This window comes from Phasianus colchicus, chromosome 7 (genome assembly GCF_987193195.1).
Source record: "Phasianus colchicus chromosome 7, bPhaCol1.hap1.1, whole genome shotgun sequence".
Classification (NCBI taxonomy): Eukaryota; Metazoa; Chordata; class Aves; order Galliformes; family Phasianidae; genus Phasianus; species Phasianus colchicus.
In genome coordinates this window covers 2,772,541-2,797,680 of record NC_143442.1, presented here as the reverse complement: position 1 = coordinate 2,797,680, position 25,140 = coordinate 2,772,541, and the positions used below count along the sequence as shown (strand labels likewise).

The following is a 25,140-nucleotide window of genomic DNA, read 5'->3' as shown; positions in this document are numbered from 1 at the left end:
TGATTCTGTTTAAGGAGCACCAATGACATTTGATTTGCTCATATTTCCTCCTACTTGTTATAATAAAGTTACCATTTCATTACATGATGGGGAACAGTATCTGCACACAGAGGGAAAGCAATCCAGGGGTCCAAAGATTCAACAAAAAGATTTGACTTACCAAAATAGCTGTTTATAAAGTTATTTCAGTCTCCACATTTATCTCATAAAAGGTTAAAAGCAAAGTGCTCAATATTATTCCTGTTCTGTTTACATAGAAAGGAAAATGAGAAAGCAACATTAGACTGAAACAGAGAAGTAACTCAAAGATAGCTAATGTGTTAATATCAAAAAAAAAAAAAAAGCAAAAGGAAGGGCTGAGTGATCTATATTTCAGTGTGATCTATACATATGAAAAGGTAAAACAACATATAACACAGGACACAATTGCATACGGTTGTAGTACAATTAATAAATACAGGGGAAAACTAAACATATCACAGAAATGTGAACTTCTTAATGAGGTGATGAGTTTGGGTGATAAAGGCAATTCAGTGTTTATGTAATCCACTAAACTGAGGCATCTGAGTTTCTTACACACAATGTCTCAATTAAGAAATCACAGTAAAGAAAAACCAGCCCAGCAAGCATTAAATGGATTAAAAACTGGCTGTGCCTTAAAATGCAGCTGTGAATGGGGGATTCTCATTAAACAGGTTTAGAGAAGCCTTGCCAGAGTGAGGCCTTGACTGTAAAATATCAATTCAAAATAAAATATAAAAAAAAAAGTTGTAATTACTATTTCATCAAATCTGAAAGTAATGGGATTGGAGAAAGGGAAATGATCAAAGTTGACTGAAGAGGTATTTTTCTGGGCAAACAGGCATAAATCTGCTCAGACCAGGCAGTGTTGGTGATAGAAAAAGAAAAAAACAACTATGAGCACATATCAGCCCACCATGCCATAACATCCAACTACCAGCATCCCAGACAAGATGAAGACTGGACACATGGTGACTTTAAAAGAAACATTTAAGTTAACTTTTGTTAAAGACTACTGGATTTCTCAGCACAAAACCAGAAACACTGCAGCACCTTTCTAACATATCTGCCACAAGTAAACCTAGTTGTTAGACTTGATGCAGAAATTAATTCAGAGAATAGCGTATGGCCTATACTATGTGAAAAAACATCTTAAGATGTGTGGCTAAGATAGAGGTGATAAATTTGTCTTCCTTGATTTTAAAGGTAGCCTGGGCAGATAGCTATGCTAAATGCTTTTTCCAGGTGTCTGAAGTTACATGAAACAAACTCCACTTGAAATTATTATTCATATCCCCAAAGGTCTGAGGCAAACCAAGGAAAAACAGATGATATTGAACTCCCAAATCTGAAGTTAAATAAAAAGATGGAGACTTCTTTTATTGAGTGAGATATTTTTTCATTACGGCATGTGATGGCTCCTTTCCTCTGTTAATACAGAAACTGGTGAATGGCTCCACCTATAACAAGTCCTTATTGAGCCACCTTCAAGCCAACAGATACTTCTGTGCACAGCATCGCTTGATCCAGCAACACCACTCCAAAATGCATGCCAGGAATTCGTTTAGTCTCTAAATCTATGCATTCCATAATGCAAAGCTGCATTACAACTTCAGCAAAAACCTTGGGCAGCACCATCACAGCTCTCTTAGCATCCTCCAGGTTTTGTCTTCAGGGAATAGGGAGAGAATGCATAAGTTTTTATTGCCTACAGTCTGCCAGGAAATTACCAATACTCATTTTTCTACAGAATTTAATATTTTTTCGTTTGAACTCCACTGTCTCTTCTTTAATATTAATTACCAGTCTTGACTGCACATTAAATGAAGGTCTTCTGTGCTGAAGCATCTACATTTCTTCCAAGGTAGGCTCTTTCCCAAATGATAAAGCTACTAATACCGGTTTCCTTAAACCCAACTTGATACCACTGGACAGCAATGCATAAATGGGGCATTTTTCCTTTCCTCATCTCATCTGGATTTCAGGGGGATATCTGCCCCTGAAGTAAATTCCAGTCTGCTTAACTGTGGAATTCTTATTTTCAGCACAACAGTATTTTGTTAAGGTTAAAAATCTGTCCTGACCTCTGTCTTTGCCCTGTTCCCACAGCTATTTCGCTCACCTGATTGCCTGCTTATGATATATCTTGGCTAAACCACTAACAGGAAAGAGGGATTAAACAAACCGCAACCTCAGGGACAGGAATGAGGATTTAAAGTCCTGCAACTGGCTTAGGAATTCAAAATACATAGACCAGACTACCAGTTTCAAGTATACTCACAGTAATTTGCTTTATTAACATCGTACCTTCTTCTTGTGGTACCTTCTTGTAACCTAATCACTACAAACACTACTGCAGCAAAGACAAAGACAGACATGCTCAAGGTCAGAATCTCTTCTTAACTACCACTGGCTTTCACTCATGATCCACCCAGCAATGCCAATTTCAGTAACACTTCCACACTCCTGTAGAGATCTGCTATCTTTTTCCCCTCAGCTCTGTAATGTCATACGCACACTACGACTTGTTTCTGAAAAGCTGTGGTCTTATTCTTCCTCATCGCTTTTGATCTAGAATTTTTAATTGTTACAGCAGCATAAGAAGGAAAAAAAAAAAATAATAATATCATGGTTGAATTAGACTGGCTTTTCATTTACCTTCCAGTATTTGTGCAGATAAATGAACAGTGGCATCTGTCTGGTTTAAGTTAATTGTGGTGGTCCACTCATATACTCCAGATCTGTTCTGAAGTGCAAGATTGAAAAATATGAAGGAGATAAGTGCTGCAATTAAAGCAGGGGAAAAAAGGTCTTTTTCCACTCCCTAACCTATTCCCTATGACTTTTACTTGTTTTGCTGTGATTATGATCATGCAGATGATGAACATTTTGGTGAAACGGTTACGCTGGTAACTTGCAGAACATTAACAACATTACCACAGCTTAAGAGAACTCAACAGACGCTATGGCAATGTAAATAATGCATTAACTATACTAATAGCAAGATTTAAACTACTATTAGAAGCTTGATAATTTGCCAGTGGTAAAAAGTTCCTTTCCCCAATGTCAACGTATACTTCTGTCTTTGTACTGAAACTTCCCTGAGACTTTCTTGAACTGGAAGTAAAGAAAAGACAGACACTGCAACTCACACTTGTCCAACTCCATTTATCACAACTTGCAAGCCAGAGCTGTGGCATACAGTGTATTTTTATAGAATCACAGAACAGCCTGGGTTGGTAGGGACTCCAAAGATCACAAAGCTCCGACCCCCCGCCGCAATATCCACATTTAATACAACACCAGTCTGCCTTCTTCAGCATAAACACCTCAGCAAAGCATGTTCCCCAAGGTAAAGGTAAAGATATCTCAAGTATTTCTCACGAAGCATCACTTCTTCACTACTCCTTCATTATACTTAGTCCAACCCAAAGCCCAAGGGAATCATTTCCCAAAACCCTGACGGCCATAGAAGTAGAAATGTGATTTCACTCCAGAGTATAGCAGGGCAAAAGATACCCTATGTTGCTTATTGTTTTCATATTAATTTTAGAAATAAGCTCTTTTGCAGGGCTACACATCTTGAATTTGTCTTCACCACATGATTTTTTTACTTTACAGATGTCTCATATGAATGAAAGCAGACTTCTGAATTATTCAAATAACCTTAAAAAAATCTTCTTTGCAAAGATGTGGTGAAGATCTCTAAGTAAAGATCAAGTGAGATATGCTTTCCTTACAGGCATTTTCACAAGATCCTCCATTTATATGTAAAAAAAAATAATAATAATAAAAAACATTTTCAAATAAAACAAAGCTCCTATGAAATGAAATACATAACAGAATTAATGAGAGCAATCTTCTCTCTTCCTCTCTCTCAGGCACACAAACTCTTTGCCTTTAGATTAAGAGAGCCCACGCTTGTCACGTTCATCCCAGGCCACTCTTACCCAGCACTTACAGAGGACTTGGAAGCATCCACTTCACTGTCTTCCCAGCACAGGAGAGCCACTTGCACACCATTGTGGGCAGCTTTCAAAACCAGCAATAACACTATGCACCTGAAGAAGTGAGCTTTGCAGAAGGGCTGCCTGCACCTGAACTTCCAATTATTGAGAACATCTGATCCTGAATGTTAATGAGCTATATCAAAGACTGGTTAAGGCTCCCTTGACTTTGAACCTTGTGAAATATTTCCATCCTTCTTTTTAGGGAGAAAGATTATTTACAATCTACATGTTAGCTACAGTTTAAGTTCCACGCAATCCCTTGCATGGCTGAAATGCCTTAATCAGCATCACCTAATGGCATTTGACTCCATGCTCACCAGCTGAGGCAATGAAGAAACCTCAGGAAAAGCCATGCATCCTACCTAAATTGCAGGTTGGTGCCCTTGCACCCTGCCATCTTCTGAGGTCTTATAGTCCCACAGCCTCTTTGCATGGCACGCAGTCCTACCCAACGTGGCAACATGTTATTGTTTCAAGGATAAAGACTGTTCAAGGCATCTGACAGCACACTTAAATTATTCATTTGCTCCTATTACTTATTCATCAGCTCTTGAAGTTATCTTGCTTCACTAAAGTACCTGGTTTCTAGTGCTCACAGAAAAAAAACCATACCATTTCCTTTGTTTTAATTGAGATTTTGTGACTCTTGCAAGCAACTGATTGCATAGCACTAATAGCCCACAGTGAGTGTTGCCAAGCATTTGAACCTAACCCTCACTTCTGCACATGGGTAACCCTTTGGGATCCAGTATCTTCCTCCAGGCAAAGCCAAGCAGCAGAAGCTGTGCTGAAAGAGCAGAGAAGTTGTGCTTGTCAGTGCACAAAGCTGGAAATGACCAAACTTTACAGTTTCTTGAGTCCCACTCTCCAGAATAAAAGTGCATTTTATTGCATTTTTATTTTCCACGATTAAATTTCTACTTCTGATATTTAACATCTTAGAGAAACAAAATAAAATGCTGGCTCCCCAGCTGCGAATGGAAATACTTCTGACCACAACTGCCTTCCACCACATCTCTGTTTCTCCCTATGTAAAAACAATGTAAAAATGGCAATCACGGGTTTGTTCGTGTTAGAGGGGGAAGCACAAACACCAATCCCTGTTTCTTCAAAGTGCTTACATGTTGAGATTTGCATTATGATCATACCTAGAACTGCTGTGTTATAACTGAGACCTTATTTATGGAAGAGGGGCATAAGCAATGATGCCCTTCTGCAAAGAAGATCCCAATATCCCCTAGATAAGTTTCAGAGGAGAGATAAGCTACATCATGGAGACAACCCTTCTTCCTAGTTTTGCAGATGCCACACCAAAAAGCCTTTTCTAACTACAGTGGTTTTTGCACTTTACAACTTAGCATTAACAAGCCTTAACTCACCAGTTCAGACATTTCTATCGCAGCTAAAAGTTGGCTTGTGATGAAGGATTCAGTCTAGGAATAATCTTTACCCACTTGAAGGAGGGAAAAAACAAACATCTTACTACCAGGCATTGTCATTATGGTGATATAAATTGCATTTTATCAGTTTCAGCTGTTTTTTTTTCCTGGCCTGTACATAAAAATCTCTTTTTAAACTGAAGTCCTTCAAGGTCTACTAGCCAAATTTTGCTATCAGATACACATGCAGCCCTATTAATGTTAATGAGATGGTTGAATTTAAGCAAGGGTAGAATTTGATCTTTACCCTGTTATGTTGTAGGCTGTCTGGATGTCTGTCTGTTTTAACTTAAAATCTATTTAGCAATTTTTTTTCTTTTATAATGAGGAAGTCTTACAAAATCATATCACAAAATGCTGAAGGTATAATAGCAGCAGGTCAGAATCAGATCTCTCTGAAAGCAGCCGCTGCTGGGTGTTTCCTAGAAAGAACACAAAGCCTTGAAGTGAGCTATTATAAAATAGTTTGCCTAGAGAAAAATATTCCTGACCTGACTCTCTTCTGGCTTATGGTCTGAAGCAGGAGTTTTCCCATTCCTTGCAGACCTCTTTTTAAAGGCCCTTATAGTCAAATCTCTGAATGACAGTCAAATTTTGCAGCCAGAAAGAGGCATATGCAATATGTGTTCAACACTTTCCACTAATGCACAATTACTAGATATATTTACAAGCCATTTACTTTATTAAGATTGAATTCATTCTATGGTGGCTCAAAAGCAAACCTTCCTTTTCGGATCATCTCCCATTACAACACCAGCCACAGTTTTTTAATCATTTCTAATTTAAGAAAAATTAACACTCAATTAAAACGAGTTTGAACTCAATGAGAACTGCAGCAATAAGAACCTTTCTCTTTTCTCTTTCTCACTGCCTCTGCCTTTGTTTCACTCAGATGTTGAGTGTTCAGACCTCAGGAACTGTGGATGGTTTTAACTGGGTACCCCATTACTCCTTTTGGTGCAAATTTATTTGCCTGATTATTTTAACAGGCTTTTCCTTATTTAATTCACAACAGGCTGAGGAAGAGACAAGGTTAGATTAAAAAGCAGAATTGACTGTGATAATTCTGTGGTGTAGAGAAGAGGAGGCTCAGGAAGGATCTCATCAATGTCTATAAACACCCAAAGGGAGGTACAAAGAGGACACAGCCAGGCTCTTTCTGGGACAAGAGGCATTGGGCACAAAGTTGAACACAGGAGGTTCCACCTATACACTAGGAACACTGTACTGTGCAGCTGATGGAGCACCAACACAGGTTGCCCAATGAGGCTTTGGGTTCTCCTTCTTGGAAGTCTTCAAGAGCTGCATGGACCTGGTGTACACCTCCTCTGGGTGTCCCTACTTGAGAAGGCATTGGACCAGATGGATCCAGAGAGCCTTGCAGGCCTCAGCTGTTCCATGGCAATGTTTAATCTGTAGAAGTGTACAATAATAATTGCATAAAAATATATGTCACGTTTATGATACCTATCAATCTCAGCTGTTGCACAAATAGGACAGTATTAAAAAGTGCAGAAAGAAAATATAATAATAAAAACAGTGAAGTCAAGGCAGATGAACTCTTATGCAAACATCAGCCTCTGCTTGTCTCCATCACATCCCCTGGTGGGCTGTGGAGCAAGTTACCTAACTCTAAACACTCACGGGAGTCTGTGCCCATAATTTTCTAAATGGCAAACCTTAGCTCTTTCTTAGCCCCAGCTGGAGTGAACATGAACAGAAACGTGTCCCAAACATCAACACAAGTGTCTTTGATAACGTCCCCATGCTACAGCTTCTAATCTATTAGCTGAGATAGATACCAGTGTCCCCACGAGGGGGTTCTGTCAACTAACTAACATTTCTAAAGCACTCCGATATTTTAGAGATATACACTGCTGAATAACGAATGAAACAAATTAATAATGACATCTCCAGAGTCAGATTTGAAGAGCGTGCAACGTGCTGAGCAGTGTGGATAAAATATAGGCAAAACAGTCTCCCGTTTTGTGCACTAGTTTGAAGAAAAACATTGCAGGATTGTGGGATTTCAGCAGAAAAAGCAAAGGCTAATTTAATTATATTACCCACCAGGTTGGAAGTATCTGATTTTGCAGCCTTCGTGTTTTCAATATAATTTTTGGTTTAATAAACAGGATCAGTGGTACACAAGGGGTCCTGGGAGCAGAAATATTTATGGGGTATGGTTTCCTCCTTTCTCCAGCATGAATTTCTCACTTTGCCACAGCTGAACTGATGATGCAGTTTTTTCCTCCCTAATTTGAGCCCACCTCATCTACACAACCGCTTGCTTTCATGAAACTCATAGGAAATTAATAACATCATGACCCTTACACTCACTAACTAAAATTGACCGACAATTTTGAAAGCTATCAGGGAAGGACAGAAACCTACACAGACGCAGTTATATACATCTGGTTTCCTTAGGAACAGATTTACAAATCCTGATCGTGTGGCTTTGGAATTGCTTGGCACATTCTCATTCCTCCCACCTCGGGTCCTTCTCCCTCCTGCAACAGCCCCTTAGGCATATATTTGATACCTCTTCTCCCAGCCAATTCATTTTGGCTTCACTTGGCCCAAATCTTTGTCCTTCCTTCCACAGCAGCTCCTGTCCTTTGTCTGGATGCTCAGTGTCCCAAAAGTCACAATACTCCCTTCAACACCACAACTCAATCTGGTGCCACTTCTGATATCAAATGGGAAGGAAAGGTACATGGGTTGAAGACACCAGCACACCCTCTAACTGCTTGCTCCTGTTTAGCTTTCTGGAGAAATGGAGAGCAAATTTTAACACCTTGAGCTTTTCTAAAGTTGTGTTAGACACTGTGTTTTGAGATACCACTGCAGTAAAGCTAAGCCATCCATAAGTAGAAGGTACGTATGTTGTTGTTTTATAACTCTGTGGTCAAAACTGCAGACCCATAACATCACATCTTGAGGATACTAAACCTGAGTTTCTATATGCCAAAACAAAGAAGGAAACTTGGCTTTGGTCTATGGGCATAAACAATGTCATGTCTTCATTTCTTGGAAGTAAACACTATAAGCCATGATACAGCCGCTACCAAAAGGAGTTTGTCAAACAAGCTCCACAGTAACTTTGTTTTTCAGTTTGCAAATATGTGAGAGGTGAACTCAACATAAATCTGAGAGAAGGCTGATGATTGCAAGCATGCTCTCTAGAGCCTTTGGGAAAAGCAAACGAAACAAAGTTCAGAGTTAGATTTTATATATATATCTGTGTGTGTATATATATGTCATATATATAAACACAGACCAAAAGAATTTATTCAATGACTGCTAAAAGAAGCTTGAATTTTACTATATTTTGATACACGAGTTGCAAAAACTTCCCAGTTACTGCTTCCCCAGAGCACATGCCTTCTGTATAGCAATCAGGTTGGTCGCATCAAACGTGAGTTCCTGATTCTGGTCACAGCTTAAGAAACTGGAAGAGTTACAAGAGTTTTTTAACATATTGCCACAGCATGCTCTCCATCCAACAGCAAATAAGGGACGTGTAAGCACAGAGATCCAGTATAACACTCAGACAACCCATAGCAGGGTTGGAGCATGCAGGCACGCATTAACAAGGATAAAGAAGATCTCTGTGATCTTCAACCCAACTCACTGGTAGAAAATAAAGTCAAATACTAAAAAGCCTTCAGAAGTCAACATGGTGCCTGCCTCTGATCAGTATTTAGCCGGCGTATCCGTGCTACTGTGAATCATCTATATGTCAAAATGCACAGCTTGAACAGGGCAGAAGTTATCATGCCATCAGATGCTCCTCACATTTATATTCATTTTAGCAAATCCAGGATTGGCCACAGACTCCTTACATGTTTTATGATTTACCAGAATCTGCTTTAGTCTAGGAGACCTAATTCTTCAATTACGCATATCACCCATCTTTCTGGCAGCCCAATTTACATCTCAAACTGGAATAACTTTGCATACTTTTCATTTCAGCATTCTGACATCTTTAAAAAAAAAAAAAAAAAAAAAAAAAAGCCTTAATTCTGTGGAGTAAATTATTATCAACCTTGGAAAAAAGTCCTGGAAGTTATTAATGCCCTCTTTATGCACAGTTGTCTGCAGAGTTTTGGTGCCTTTCTCCTCTCAGCCTCTGTGGAGCAATGTATTAGCAAGAGTGTTGTAGAACATATGAAATTCAAACAGGACCAACATGGCAAGGTTTATACGAATGTTTAACACATGACAAGTAACTTGAGCATGTTCCCAAGAGAATCGTGCAACCTTTATTTACTCTTGGAATTTTTTCCAAATACAAGTTTCTAATCTTTCTGTATTCAAGCAATGTGTCTTTTGCTGTTCAGCTCATTTGCTGGACTGACACACATCAGTGCTAAGACAACCTAAAAAGCTCAAGGAGAACAAAAATGCACTGTTAAACAGGGATTTTGGACTATACCTCTGCTTCTGATTTTCTGTATTTTTGATTTCACAGGAAGAGGGTCTTTATTTATTTTTTTTTTTTCTGAACATATATAACATAAATACTGATAGCGTTACTGAGATATTCCTCTAAAACCTCAGTGAAGTCTTGTTTATTCCTTGTTAATACTGTCTGAGATGAATGCACTGGAAGCACTTAACTGACAACAGCAACAAAGTTCTGGTGTACTCAAGCTGAAATAAAACACAGAGGTTGTCAATATACAAGACAGCACATTTTCAACATTTTTGAAGGTGTTTGGGTTTTGAAGCATTTTAAAAGAAAGCCCCTTTTTCTCTTCCAGAGGAAAATAATCCCATGGGAACCAGGAGATCTGACTTCTGGCTGGACCTTGCCAAAGCAAGACCCCCCACACCCCATCTGCAGCCATCCTTGCCCAAAAGGGTGTCTATGTAGAGATGGGCTGGGATTCCAGCACTGGCATACTGAATGCCCTATGTGCCTTTCTGCTTTTATGGAGGAAAAGGCACTGAAAAGGTCAGATAACCCACCCTGGTAGGATAATTCCTGCATCACCCACATCTATGCACCAACGCTGAAGCCCAGCCATGGCGCTGCTGCAGTGGGATCCAATGCAGCCAGGACGTCGCCATCCCTTCCCTCTGCCCTTGCTCTCCCAGAGATTGTGTGCGTTAAAGATAAAAAGTCTTTCTCAATACTAGGATTTCCTCCTTATGCAAATGCTCCCTGCTGTGCTAGTAGTTGCTGTGAGTCACTGCATGGCCTCCATGCGTGCGGTGATGGGCAATGAAATCTCCCAAAACCCCAAGAGAAGTTCCTGGACATTGCAGTGTGTAGAGTAAGCACTGCATCTCTAATCCTTGGATTACTGGCACGGGCAGATCTGAAACATCCCCAGTGACTGCAAAGTTTTTAGGGGTGGATTTTATCATGATAATCAGTGATTTTAGAGGGAATAAATCTATCCTGTAGCTCGGTATAAAGCATCCCAAGAAATAAGTCAGGGAGACCGTCAGCAGTGAAGAGTGCTACATTTCATGTTCTGTCACAGAAACGCTTTCTGGCTGAGGTCTAATATTAATCTATTTTGTCCCTGACATCCAGTAAAACTAAAGCACAGCGAATGCTTTTAAAACATACATATTCAATAGGAGATGCAATAAAGTATTCGGAACCGTTGGTATGAAGAAGGTTCGCACACACACAAATATCTTTGAAACTCCAGTTAATCAAGGTGTCAAAGTAACTAAAGCAGTTTTACAGATTTTATTGAAAATAAATCACTTTATTATATACTGAAATATATATTATTGTTTCCCCATAGACTTTTACTACCCAGTTGCCTGCATTTATTTTTTAAATAGAGTATCTCCTGCCCTCTTTAGTCCAGTTTTTATAACTACATTTACAAAGGAAATTTAGCATTACAACAGCTCTTTAGTCTGCCTTCTCCTATTGCCCTATGCAAATAGCCCATTATTAGCCATTTTCTGGCAGAAATTGTTGAGGGGAAACAGAAGAGGAAATGATATAATGGCTCAAGAGCCACGGATTTCCTCTCTGCCCAGCTGTCTGTGGGATGACCTTACGGCCAACGCGGGAGCTGCGAGGTGGCATTGAACCTCCAAAGATTTACGCTTTTGTCTTCCCATTTTTCAGGCTGAAGCTCCCATGCAGGGACACATAAAACTTCACGGAACTCATTCTGGGGAAGGTTTCAATGACTGAAAGGAAATATTCGATTCGATCTAATGGACATCCTAATAGGTATTTATAGACTTCACAGAGAAACTTTTCGATGGCCGTTTTTCAACTCCTGTTATTGAGGAGCTGCTTTAAGCACCAGATCTGGCTCAGCTCTAAAATAGCCAGCGTGTCGTTAGGCAGTGCATTTCTTCAGAATGCAATATTTCAGGAAGACTTCTATTATTTCACTCACTGCATAATTGTGTTGTGCTTTCTTTTTCCCCCCACAGCACTCATTTTGTAACAGTTTAGTATTATAAATGCACAAATTATCACTTTTCTGTAAAGACTTCTGCATCTACGTGATTTTATTATTATTATTAAATATTTCTTCTTAGAGAATATCTAATACAGCCTGTATACATAAAGTACATAAAGAAAAAACAATACATAAAGAAAAATACAACAGTTGAATTGCTTTCCAAATGGACATATTTCATGCTGATAACACAAATTCAACTGCTCTATTTATTTTGGGGGACTGTTTTTGTTGTTGTTGTTGCTTTTACATTAAAAATAATTTAAAATTGATGCACTGTATCTAAAATGGATATTAAATATGAAAATAAAATTAGTCCAGCATTTTTACACATTTGACCAGTGGACAATCATTATGAGTGCAATATAGTGGTGTAAACTGCTGTCTTGCACAAATATTACTACTTAGCTACTAAAGCCCAAGCCTCTTTACCTAACTAAGCATGAAGCCATTTCTCATTCTCCAGCCATGAGATTCATGACACTTAGTGGTCAGCAGAGTGGAGAGGACTCACTCAGGGTCTCTGTCTGTGTTGTATGCTGTAAGGTGGTCTGCAGTGCAGGCACAGGTGAGCACAGGGGTTCACCTTCAGCATTTACTTCCTGAATTCAGAGCCTCTGAAACCAGTATTCAAATCCACTCCTGGATTTTTTAGGTTACATGTCACATTTTAACACTTCATAGATCTTTACTTACGTAAAACCCAGTGAATTTTAATAGTAAACTCTACTATACTTATAGCAAAGACTATTATCTTCAGCTCTTAACTTTCAAGCCGTGTCAGTGCTCCTGAGTGGGAAAACTATTTGAGCTATTGATTGGATTCATCATTTGTCACCCAGAGGCTTCCAGGTAACTTCTCACGTACAAAATGATCGTACCACATTTCTATGTAATGTCCCCATTTTCCTCCCAGCCACCTGATAGCAAGCAGCACATCAGATTCAAAGCCAGTATCCAGCTTTTACATTACTGTGCAGGAGCAAAGTGTGAGTGTGCCTTCCACACTTTAAAAACTGACTGTAATCACAATCTAATTAGTATTCTGCCTTACTAGTGGGAAAACTGAGAGAAATGCACAGTCATGGTATTAGATATTAAGCCAAAAGATGCCTTGAGAATCCACCCATTCATCTGCTTTTCTATCTTGTTTTTATATCAACATCTTGTCCCTTGAAATACAGTCGTCACTAAATCAAAAACACCTTTCCACATCATTACAGACTTGCTCAGTTTAAGTAAGAGCTCAGCACAGATTTTCAAATCTCTGCTATGTTTTCAAACCACCAGGGAGGGCTAGTTCTTCCTGCTCAGACAACTACCAAATTGTTGCCAGTGTGAGGGTTCCCTGTATCAATCTCATTATTATTAAGTAGCCTAAATCACCTACGGATCTCATTACCATCACTTTGAAAAGAGGACTTACAAGGCGGCACCCACAATTTACTTAAAATTTATCACAACACATCTAGCAACCCATATTTAATGATAAAGGCTGCTTTGGTTTATTCAAAATATAAAGGAAACAGAACTCTAAACGCCTAAGAAATCTGGATTTTGTTGTTGTTGTTGTCTTTTTTATTATTATTATTCTTTATTTACTTTGAAAGATAACGGGGACATCACTGTCAGTCCTCTGTTTTCATCAAGGCACTCTTGGGGTTATCGGGTGATTCGTATTGTGAAAGAAAGCTAAGTCAAATCACAGAAGATGATGTCCTTATTGAAAAGTTAATTAGCCACTGAAAATGCATGAGCATTAAGAAATAAAGGCAGTTTTAGCAGGAGTTTCTCTTTGCAACTGCTTCGTTTTCATTCTCTTCATCCTGTGCATATATCAATTAATTACATTTCCAGCCATAGCAATAGCCTTAAGTGGGTAAGAAAAAAAAAAAATTAATCTAAATAAAAAGTATAAAAATTCTCTTGCTTGTTTTTGGGAAAAGATACTGTCAAGATTTGTTTCTAAATTGCAGTAAGCACAAAAGTGAACATTCCTCACTGCCCGTTTCTCACAAGTAGATCGCTGCAGAATATTTTATGGTTGGTTTGATATTTTTAAAGGAAAATATTTTTACTAACAATATAGAAATAAAATAACTGCTGTCACCATCTTCCTCTGAGAAAACAACACAAACTGTTATATTTTGTTTTGACTGAGAAAGAAGTGGTATTTTTCACCCAAAGCACTGTAGCTATTCATTTTATTATTGTTTTTTCCTGCTCTATATACCATTCTGCTGCATCTTGGAAATGAACTTAATAGAAAGTGTTGCTTTTCTGCAACTTCAAGCAGTGGCAGAGAATTATCAAACAACGATGTCAGAACAGAACACAGAAGACAAAGCTTGCAGCACTTCACAAGCTCAGATGGCAATTGCTCCAGATAACCATACAGTCTTAGGTATTTTCATTTCTGTCCCTCATTAATTCCTCTTACTACTGAAATGGTATCGAGTGTGAATTCTTTCTAAAATAGGAGATAAAATCATCCAGCTTTTTAGGCTCAAATCTGCTGTATTTCAGCTGTGCAAATCAGGAAGTCATAAAAACACAAAGATGATCTCTATCAACATTTTCAATTGTTGCCATTCATCACAGTATTTAAATGCCACTTTACATTTTTTCACTTGCTGAGAAGAAAGGAACGGCACATTTTCTACACATCTCACAGCAAATGATGCAATGCAGCTTCACATCGGGCTCTTCTACCTGAAGCAAAGTATTTGCTCAGTCGCTGCATCCCATAATGACCCAGGATGCTCTCACCACCAAGAAGCAAGCGCCAGAACCAGTTTTGAACAGAATGCACAGCCTAGGAATGTTTTGTGGAACAAGGGGCTTGTCTGTTTCAGAAATGTGTTTGCCTAAAATGCTAGATGTCGCTTTACAGATGCAAACATTTCATTAGCAAACCATTTATATATCTTTATATTTATATATAGCCCTACAACACTACCTAACAGCTCATAAATGTGGGTCTTGTAATACAAACAGCTATAAATACAGAACGCTATATATGTATGTATATTAATATTTGTAATAGAAATCATATCTTTCTATCATCCAAAGGCACCCTTTGTAGCTTTCCTGCCTTTTAAATTCAGCTATTCTTGAATCCAGTTTGTCTTTGAAATACGCCAGGATAATGCATTATTGAAGTACTGTACTGCTTCCTTTTCGAGCTGGTACATAAAATCAGTCACGTCCAACAGATTTCCATTTTCCTCAGTTCTTTTTCATAATTATTCCTCACTTCTATCCCAGCGCTGTCCTCAAGAGCTCTCTGGTTTCACCACTAAAATTAACCGCGCACTACAGGTTATGCCTCCGAGGGCCTTGCCATCAAGAGAAACCCAAGGTAAAGAAAGGAAGCAAAATAAAACCCTCTGCTCTTTTCTGCAATTGATATGACTAACACATGAACCGGACTGCGAAATTCAAAGCTGGACAGAGGAGCTGGATTTGAAGGAAAGTTCCCAGTTGAACCGGATGAGTCAGAAACACTTGGCTCTTTCCTTAATGTCTGTGTTCTGAAAGCCATCGGGGAGAGCCTATCAGGGATTTGAAATCTGTCTTAAAACTTCTGGTTGAAATTAGTATTGTTTCGTTCAAGCAAGAGTTAAAGTCTAACAAGCAGGAAAAAAAAAGAAATTAACTAAAGTAAGGCCCTTGTGATACAATGACACTTGCTCTGTGCTCTTACAGAGAAAAACACGATGATAAAACACCACAAAGAGGAGTGTTATGAATTTTATTAATGACTAGAAGACAGTGTGCAAAACATCAAAGGTCTGTGGAAAAGATTAATGACCCCGTGTGAGACTGTTTAATTACCTCCAGCTAATTAGATTCTTGACCAAATTTTTAATATCTGCATTCCTTCTAAAGCCTAATTGAGATTCCACATTATTTATCAATCTTTCAAAAAGCCCTTAGTGTGCTGCTTTTTTTAGTTGTTTTTTTTTTTTTTTTTCCCTTTGCACTTTGACTCCATTTATGGTCAATTATTAAATAAATAGCAAAGTAACTGTTCTCTACAAACTGTATACACGGAACACTTTATGCCTGTTTATTTTGACTAGGAGACTATCATTGGCATCTTTTATACATAATGAAGCACTCCAACTAATAAACTGACTTACTTCACTGTAAACAGTGTTGATAATATTTTTGTTATCTGGGCTGTGCTCAGGAACTCCTCATGTGGTTTCTGTAAATTAGCCTTTGCTATTGTCAGTTAATCCCTATGTCAGTTTACCTCGGTCCGGTCCCAGGGCCTGAGTGGAGTGTTATCATGCAGGCTGAAGAAGACAGCCCTCACCATGTGATTATCTTCACCCGTTCATTTATAGGTACTTTGGTACAACAAACGCCTGTCATTAAACTTGCCTTTACAGAAGGAGATTGATGTCGGAAGGCGAGGAACACATGCAACAATCACCACTTTTTAATACCCTCTTAGATCTCCATCGACCCCCATGACGACGCCAGCACAAAAAGAGAGCCCAACGTACAAAGCACGCCCAATCTTGTGTTATGGCAAACAACAGCAGCTTTACCATTTCAGTTTGCAGTATAGGAAGTGGAGAGAAGTCAAGCAGTTCAAGATACGTGATGGTGAAGACGTTTTTGTGTAAAGTTTGATCAACAAAGTACTGCTGAGTTCAGAGGGGGCAAGAGACCCGCAGTCCCATTCTTTGTTTAAGCTATAGCACAATGCATTTGTTTTAAAATCTTGTCGTCATTTTTAATAGGAGCAAGAAAAATCAAGTGTGCGAATGTTAAATCGTGTATTTATAGCGTGTGTATGTAAAACAAAGCACTGGGAAACACTCTTTGTAATTCCATGTAGTTTTTTCTGAAATTATCCACTAGAGTTCAGACAATAAAAATCATAGCATGTATGCAGGAATACATGGGGGAGCTTAAAAAAGAAAGCAAAAAACACATATTCTCTATTAAATTTCTATAAGTATTATGTTGTTGATTTTTTTTTTTTTTTTGTATAAAACACTACTAGCTGAACCTCTACTAACAACATACAGGACCTTTCTCTAAGGTAGATATGAGGCTCTATATTTACAGATAGACATTGAAAAATTCTCCTGTATGGTAACACATCTAATCATAATCAAGAGGGGAAACAGCCTTGAGAAAGAGATTACTTTTTTATTGTTACATTTGCAAACTTGTGTGCAGTGTCAAAACCCATCCTTTGATAATACAAAAAGTGTATGGCAAAACAGCAAACAATGTAAATTGATACCAGAGTATGGTGAACCTAGCATTAAGGGGGACATCACACTTGATGCTTATTTTCTTGGGAGAGATGATAGGAAGTTTTAGTTCCTTGCTAAATCACTCATAGGAAAACCAGAGAGCATCCAAATATTGGATATCTAAATATATACGTATCCAGATATTCTGTCTTTCAGTTGGTGTGGAATGTTTCAGGATCACTAAAGATGGCATCCTTATAGAAACTGATAGTAATAAAACACTTTGCATTGTATCAGAGCACTGTAATTGTGGGTCATGTTTATGATCTAGACATAGAATTAGAAGATAAAGCATTTTTGTGCTAGATAAAGAATTAGAAAACACAGAGCGTACACATTGTGCAAGTCAGGGTACTCTCAATGGTTTCCCATGGGAATGGAGCTGAGCTATCCTATCTCACCTGTAGCTCCCCTTATTTCTGCTGCCCACACCTCTGGTTCGGCAGGGCCACTAGTTTCTCTCTCACACTTGCTTGGTGCCATTTATATCCAACTGATGACATTGGTCCTAACTGCCTCACACTGCTCCTCAGTTTCTAGAGGACCAGGATGAATATTGTTACTACAGCAACTGATCTGCTCACATACGTTGGTGACAGGATGAATTCAGATGGCCACTTGGTTTAATCAAATGCAACACAGAAATGATATAGATGAAGGATTCAGGTCTGGGATTAGAACCCCCACCAGTGCAGGGAGATGATTCTTTGGACCCATGGGCATCTCCAGCTACAGTGTAGAGTCCTCCAGGGAACACTCACGTTTTCACACCAGGTTCTGAAACGCAGAACAATTCTACCTCTGCCAATAATCCATTTCTTTCCCACTCTACCGGGGCTGATAATGGTAAATATATCCGTATCTACATATAATGGAAAGGAAGCAAAACTTCGGCCAGCCTCACACAGTAGGAAGAGCACCTACGATTCTGGACAGTGATGTAGCACTCAGAAAACACGGTGCTGGGGTGCAGGGAGGGTTCAAGGCAGCACTAGTATCAACTTAGTTCAGAAAAGAATTCATTAGCCCAGTCTCACCCTGTGGCCCTTGAGAACCTCAGGAACAAGCTTGTCTCCTTCTGCATCACCCTGCTCCTTCACCTGGGCTGGTTTGCAGCATTTCAAAAGAACTTGCTTTGCCCTAATCTGTTACAGCAATGTTTGCTTTCACACTGATGTGTTCCGGTATATTCAGAGCTCTTTCATAATTTTACATCTTTGTACACCAAGCCTATCCAAAACCAAGATCACTTCTAACTTAAAGTGCTCCTAAAAATTTGAAGTGCTCTATTAATTTTAAATTGCTCTACATCATGTCTGCTTAGAATCCCAACTGCTTTTTCACACAAAAAATATTAAACTATAAAATGCACATCTGCAACATAACAGCCACCCAGCTTTTTTGGTTTGATTTCTAACATCAAATTTGTCTCCTTTTTCTTTATCTTTCAAAGAAAAGAAGTGCTCATGGAAAAATAATAGAACAACTCATCACACATTTTACAGCAAGCCTCCCTCTATCGAAAACCTTTTAGGTATGTCACAGGACCAAATGTATTTTATGACTACCAATTGGTAGCATGTAGCCCAACCCATTAACCCACTGACCTCAATAAATTATCATTTCCTATAAGAGTGGTACTGCTGGAAGATTGACACACCACCAAACCCGCGCTGCGGGTTAACAATACTCCCCAGGATTTGTACAGGAAGACTTCTGATCTGAGACTTCTCTCTGGCCTGCAGTTCTTTCAAAAAATGCAAACAAAATATGTTTTTAAGGGCTTGGGTGTTTTTAGAAATCCGACTTGCTCCTGAATGACGAGAGAAAATGGCATTGCTTCCAGCTGAGCCCCTGTTACATTAGCAGCAGAACAAAGCCCCTGTGCATGGCCAGCCCGGGCTCCCACCCCACGGTGGACCTCTGCCAAGGCAAACCCTCAGCACAGCCCCACACGCTGCTCTCCTGCTGGAGGTCACCCAGAGCCATCCCTCTGCTTCCCTTTGCCCACACCAGCGCTTCAGCAGAGCGATGCTCCCTCCTGGCCCCTCGAGGTCCGTGCAACCCAGTGCTGCCCAGCAACTGCTGGCTATGTGCTCCCACCTCCCTCCTCTCTCTGATGATTTTTAACGGATGTTGTTACAAGGAACTTGTTGAGTGAAAGATAACAAACTCTATTTACTGAAAAGACAGGCCTGACTCTATATAGCGGTGTATTTTGGCAGCCAGGCTGATTTTGGGGAAAGGCCTATCATTTCTTCCACTTCCACGGTAACTCAGGCACTAACAAGTGGCCTCGCTGTCACTCTTCTTGTGCTACTGTACGTGAAGTACAAGAGATCCATCTATCAATGGGTCACTGCTCCTTTAGTAACCATAAATATATACAAATACAAAACGAAACCCCATACTGCGTAGCCCACATATCAAGCACAGGTCCATACATAGGCTACTTTGCCATACAGATATAAACCATCTGAGTGGTGTAATGGAGAAATAACCCTTCCTGGCTACCTGTGCTTTATCACAGGGATAACTTGGAAGGTGCTGGTTATTTACACCCAGCCTATCACAGTAAGCTGCTCTTGGGTCAAGTAGAAGTTTTTTTTTACTTTAAATTCAAGGTTGGTCTCTACATACACCTCACCCTTCAGTGCACCTCTGTTACCAGCTCCTTCTGAGGATATAGCTTTTTGGTCCAGAGGGGCAGATCACCTATTAAACATTACATGGCACATTTCTAGCCAGCGAAGGAGTCATTCCTATACCCTGACCAAATTCCAGTTTCTTTTCTGATCCAATTGGATCTCCTGTTCTTCCTTTTTGAATTTTGCACAGAATGGAGATAAAATAATCACAGTCTCATCTGTATGCTTTTCTGCCAGAGAGCAGCATCAGTTTGTTACTGACATAAAAAAGAATCGTACCTTGGAAAAGCATGTGCTATTTCTTGTACCTGTTGGGAAAGGCATGGGAACCTAACCCTTGGGATTGCTCCTTCGGTTAGCAGAAGAAATGCAACATTCTCATGGAGCCATCTTTGCTATAAAGTTCTGCATCATTAGTGCAATTTTGCCGCTCTGCAACTCTTGATCAGGAAGGCTTGAACCCAAATTTCCACATTTCCCAACTACAAGATATTTAAAACTGGCTTTGGCTGCCTCATCAAAACATGCATCTCTATCCCATCCCTGGGAAAGCCTTATGCCAACTTCAGTACTCTCATTCACAGCCCAAACGGTTGAAGTCTCCTGTGCCAACCAGCAGCCCAATAAAGTATTTGCTGGACGCAAAACATGGTTTTCCTGGGATTTGTTAAGCAGTTTCCTAATAAAGGGCAATTCAGCCTTCATAGTAACTCAGATGTGACACAAATAATTCAGCAAATAATCACAGTGACATTTTGCTCACCTCAAATTTAAACAGAGGTTAAGCCGCCCTTTAGAAAAGTAAATATTTTCTGTAGTCAAATAAGTGTAGACACCTTTAGCAACAGGGATGTATCACCAAACTAAGCTAACCTGAAAACTGTTACAAGAGGATAATACCAAAGCTCAGCAGGAGCAAAGCCCATCCTGGCATCGCAGTGGGTCTCTTACCTTGCAGAACTCCCAGGCTGATCCCCATATGGTTTCCAAGAACTGTTGCTTGAAATTTCTGTCCAACCACTGCAGATAGGAGAGAGAAATATTAAAAATAAGAAAGTGCATAATCTCCTTGTCCCCTTAAATCTGGTAAACAATTTATATTTGATTTCATACAACAGAACGAATCCACGGACCTTTAAGTAATTAAGAAACAGACACTGAAGCTTAAAAAATAAACTGAAGGGAAAATCTCACATAGTGGCCAGGAAGTGGCTCATAGGTTTTATTTAGTTCTCATAGCCCAAGGTTTAGCTGTTAGCCAGATAAGAGCCAGGTGTGTTTTACACATCTAATTTGTTTAGTCTGAAGCTAATTCAAACAGGGCTCTTTAACTGCAAGTCTGCACGTGACTTTCCAAACCTAAATCCGGGATCAATGTGTGTCACATATATTGAGGGTCTCCAACTGAGGTGGAGCACCTTTGGGAAAGGAAATTCTCCTTTTTTTTTCTGGTGCTCTTGGTTTGTTTAATTTTTTGGGGGGTGGGTTTTTATGTAAGCTATGCTGGCCCTGAACATAACAACGCTGGAAAGCACAGAAGATGTAATGTCTGTCATTACCATTACAGTGTTGACTAACGTGACTTTCAGACTCAGAACAACACTTCCAAATCCTATCAGTATAAATAGCATTCAACTTTAACTGTACTTTCATTCCCACATGTATTAATCATGTGCTTCTCTGTTTGATCCAGTAAAAAAGATAGTCAATGAATTTACCCCCTGTAACTTATTCATGAACAAGTTGTGCCCCTGAATTTTAACATGCTACGCCTTCAACTATTAGCTGTATATCTGCTTTATGTGATGCTCCTACATAAGCTGGCAGTCCATCAATTTAGTGTCCATACATTTCTTTGAAAGCTGTATTATAATTAGAGCTTAGGTTAATACTATTCATTAACCATAAAACAGACATAAAATAATTATAACTCATTTAGCGAAATTAGAAAAAGAGCAATTATTAGGCTCCCATTGTGAGGCTTTGCTGTGAGGAACAGATAATCTATCTGCAAAATGTACTTTAAGAACACCATTTTGAAAGAAATAAACTAGATAAATTACTGTTTTGTTTTGGTTTAAGAAAACTTGGCCCAATAAATACAAGTTCAACAACCATAAAGGATGTATGCGAGGGAAGTGAAAGTTCTACTGCAAGAGGGGAGAAAAATATTTATGTGATGCTTTCCTGACATTACCTCTCAGGATGTTGTGAAGCTCAATTTGTTGATATTCACAAGGCATTAAACACTGCAGCGACGCAGACGTGGGCCTATAAACTGTTGCAATTAAACATGAGGACGTGCACGCTTTTGTCGGGCGGGAGTGGACTCATTGATGCTCGGCACGTTTGGGTACAGGGTTTTTGATAGCTTTATTGAAGATTTTATATATCAGGAAATCTGCCTTTGAGATTGCCCCGTTCTCCAAGCTCCTGGTACACTGAGATATCCAGTTATATGGGAAGAAATGGCTTTTTGCTATGAATACACCTTCCTGGCAGAAAGACAGCTTAGTGCTGCAGCAAGCTGACTGTTGGCACGTTTTCTCTCCTTCAGTAGGAAAACAGTGCAGTCATCTTCCTACAGAATCGCTAATGAAAAATAATTACTCTTCCTGATGGACTCTCATCCGTTTACTATCCACAAGCATGCAAATCCCACCAAATCTGTACTGCCAAATCTCAGAAGGACAGCAACTTTCTTGAGATAAGAGGCTTTTGTTTTTTTTCCCCCCAAAAATAAAGCACTTTGGCTCATCTGAATCGTTATGTTGTTTTCCAGTCTTTGCTTTTATTGATCTTTCATTTTTGAACACTTTTATTAATAGAAATCACACATTGGTTCATCTATGCCACTCATACGGAATTCTGTCTTTCTTTGCTTCGGAAGATCACCATGAAAGGCAAACTTTTTTTGGCAGTGCTTCCCATGAGAGGAAAGGGAAAACCTCAGAAAAGAGGGACCCAGTGCCCAGGAACCAGTCAGAGCTCAGGCACAGGGGAACAAATGGGTGCATCAGACAACCCTTGAAACACATTGGTGCTATGAGACAACTACGAAATACAGAGCATGGGAAGTCTACTACTGCTCAATGCTAGTATCAAAAAGCATAATGAATTAAACACCAAATAGCTTTTAAAGTAAGCTTTAAAAGTGGTAATTTATTCAAAGCGGTACTGTGCTGAAATTTTTCACTGCTCTCAGGATCCTTTTAGGATCAGCATGTTTAAGATGCATATTTTCAGCCTTATCTCTCTAATCAAGAGAGACAAAAAGAAGTCTCTCCTATCAGGTTGATTTCAAAAGCTGGAGGTAAAGACATCAAATGTCACAATATGGCAAAAAAAAATTATCAATCTCTGTTAAATCCTTTACTTCTTTAGAATGATTTCTCTGGAATGCTTTTGAACTTGCAAAGAATCCTATGAATTTCTCCATATTTAATTTATAGCAATAGGATTCATATAGAAATGAATCCATTAAAAAGAAAAAAGCTCATTTAAAGAACCTTTTAAACATATCTCTGATTGTTAGGACTTTTCTGTGTTTAAGTAAAACCTTATTTACTGGTTTACATTGAGACATGTTTTCTTGTTAAATGAAACCTAGGAAGCAGAAGTCTGATGACTCCAAGACTAGCAAAAGTGGAAAGGGTTATATTGTGTTTCCCCATAAAGTAGTGTAAATGCACTGTTGCGACTGTGGAAACAGGGGAATGACCTGACTTCACTAATTTTACTTTCCAAGTGACTGGTAAATTCTCCTATGCTTCCTGTTAAACAAAAACAAAAGACAAGTTCAGAGAGCCGTTACCTCTGACAGTTGTGAAAGACAGGAAGGAGATGAATGACGTTCTCTGGAGAGTATTTTTCTGTCACTTAAGCAGTTTACATATTTCTCTATTTTTACTGTATTTTCCTTCTGCTGATCACCAGGGATCGTGTGTGAGTTTAGGGTCATTAGGGCTATGTCTAGTGCCAGACAGATTCTGCTGAAGTCAGATTTTTATGATGACAGCATGAAATTTTTGGAATGCACTGGTGAGTTGTGTGACTATGGTTAGACTGACTATATTGTTCCATGACTGTCATTAAAAAAAAAAAAAAATCTCCTGTCTTTACTGCTGGAAAGCCCACGATTTCTTAGAAGGCTCAACAGAAGTGGAAAGTAACCTTTAATAACCTGTATTCCAATTTTTTCCACTTTCATCGAGAGATGAAAAGATTAATTAGGAGTTAAGACAGGGAACAGTATTTGGGAAAAAAGCAAAATAAAACAGTAAATGAAGACTCTGGCCTCACTGTTTATTCTTTCTTTCCTTCTGCCTTCCTCCCCTTTCTTTTCAGTCTTCCAATCTGTTCTCTCCATCCTTTGGGATCACTGCTCGAACCTGCGGCTGTGAATTACACGCTCTCCATACTGTACATATTGGTTGTTAAGGATCAACTGATTAATCATTTTATGGAAGATTTAGAGGGCTCATTCCAATTTTTACAACTCCGTGTGGTTTTTAAATATTGTCATGTTTTCAACCAATGTGTTTTCTGCCTCCCAGCTGTAAAAGAATACCTATTGGCTTCGGGGAAGGAAATTTCTTTTTCTATTATTTTGTTATAATACAACTTCTCCGTGCTACAAACATCATCTTCTGGGAAGGAAGAAAAACAGCAAGATGAAATATTGTGCTATTCATTTTGTGTTGGCTCACTTAGGTCAGTGAATTACAGTGTTCCAAATGTTAGGTATCGCCGTGTACACTGAACAACCTCGAAGGGAACAGATTATGGGATTTATGAATTTGCCTGGTTTTGTTGGTTTAGTGAGACCCTTAAGATTACATTTTACCTTGTATTTAATGGTCCATGTATTTTTTAATGGAAGAATAAAGGGCTCACATAAAATATCTCAAACTGAACAGACTTCTCTGTCTGTACACTTACAACTGAGTAATTGTATAGATAGTTTTGTACCAAAACACTAGGCACAACAGAAGGGCCAAATTCATCTCCTTCATATCTTCCTTTGCATGCTTTCACCAATGCTGACGACCAACTAAACGAAGCAATAAGCAACTTAGGTACAGGAGCAATGACTTGGTGAGAAGTTCTGAGCATCTTGTAATGGTCCTAAATAGAAATCCTTTCCTTCAGGAATTCTGGAGGGGTTTTCTGGAGCATTCTGTACATCCAAAATTGTAATGGGTGAGAATACCTCCTCTACTCATTGGAGAATATGCAGAACTTACAGAAATAATCTTTTTTTTTTTTTTTCCTTCTGTCTAGCCTCCATA

The 25,140-nt window shown here is 39.0% G+C and overlaps 1 long non-coding RNA gene across 3 annotated transcripts in view; it reads right to left on the bottom strand.

Annotated features, from left to right (window-relative positions):
• The window catches only part of LOC149917173 (uncharacterized), a 426,137-nt gene that overhangs the window by 65,076 nt on the left and 335,921 nt on the right, over positions 1-25,140 (bottom strand). For 2 of the 3 annotated variants that reach the window (XR_016468100.1, XR_016468101.1), the window contains one exon: positions 20,796-20,869. This is a non-coding gene — a long non-coding RNA (uncharacterized LOC149917173). Of the gene's footprint in view, positions 1-20,795; positions 20,870-25,140 lie in introns of those variants that run through there. The other variant, XR_016468095.1, reaches the window with a different exon arrangement.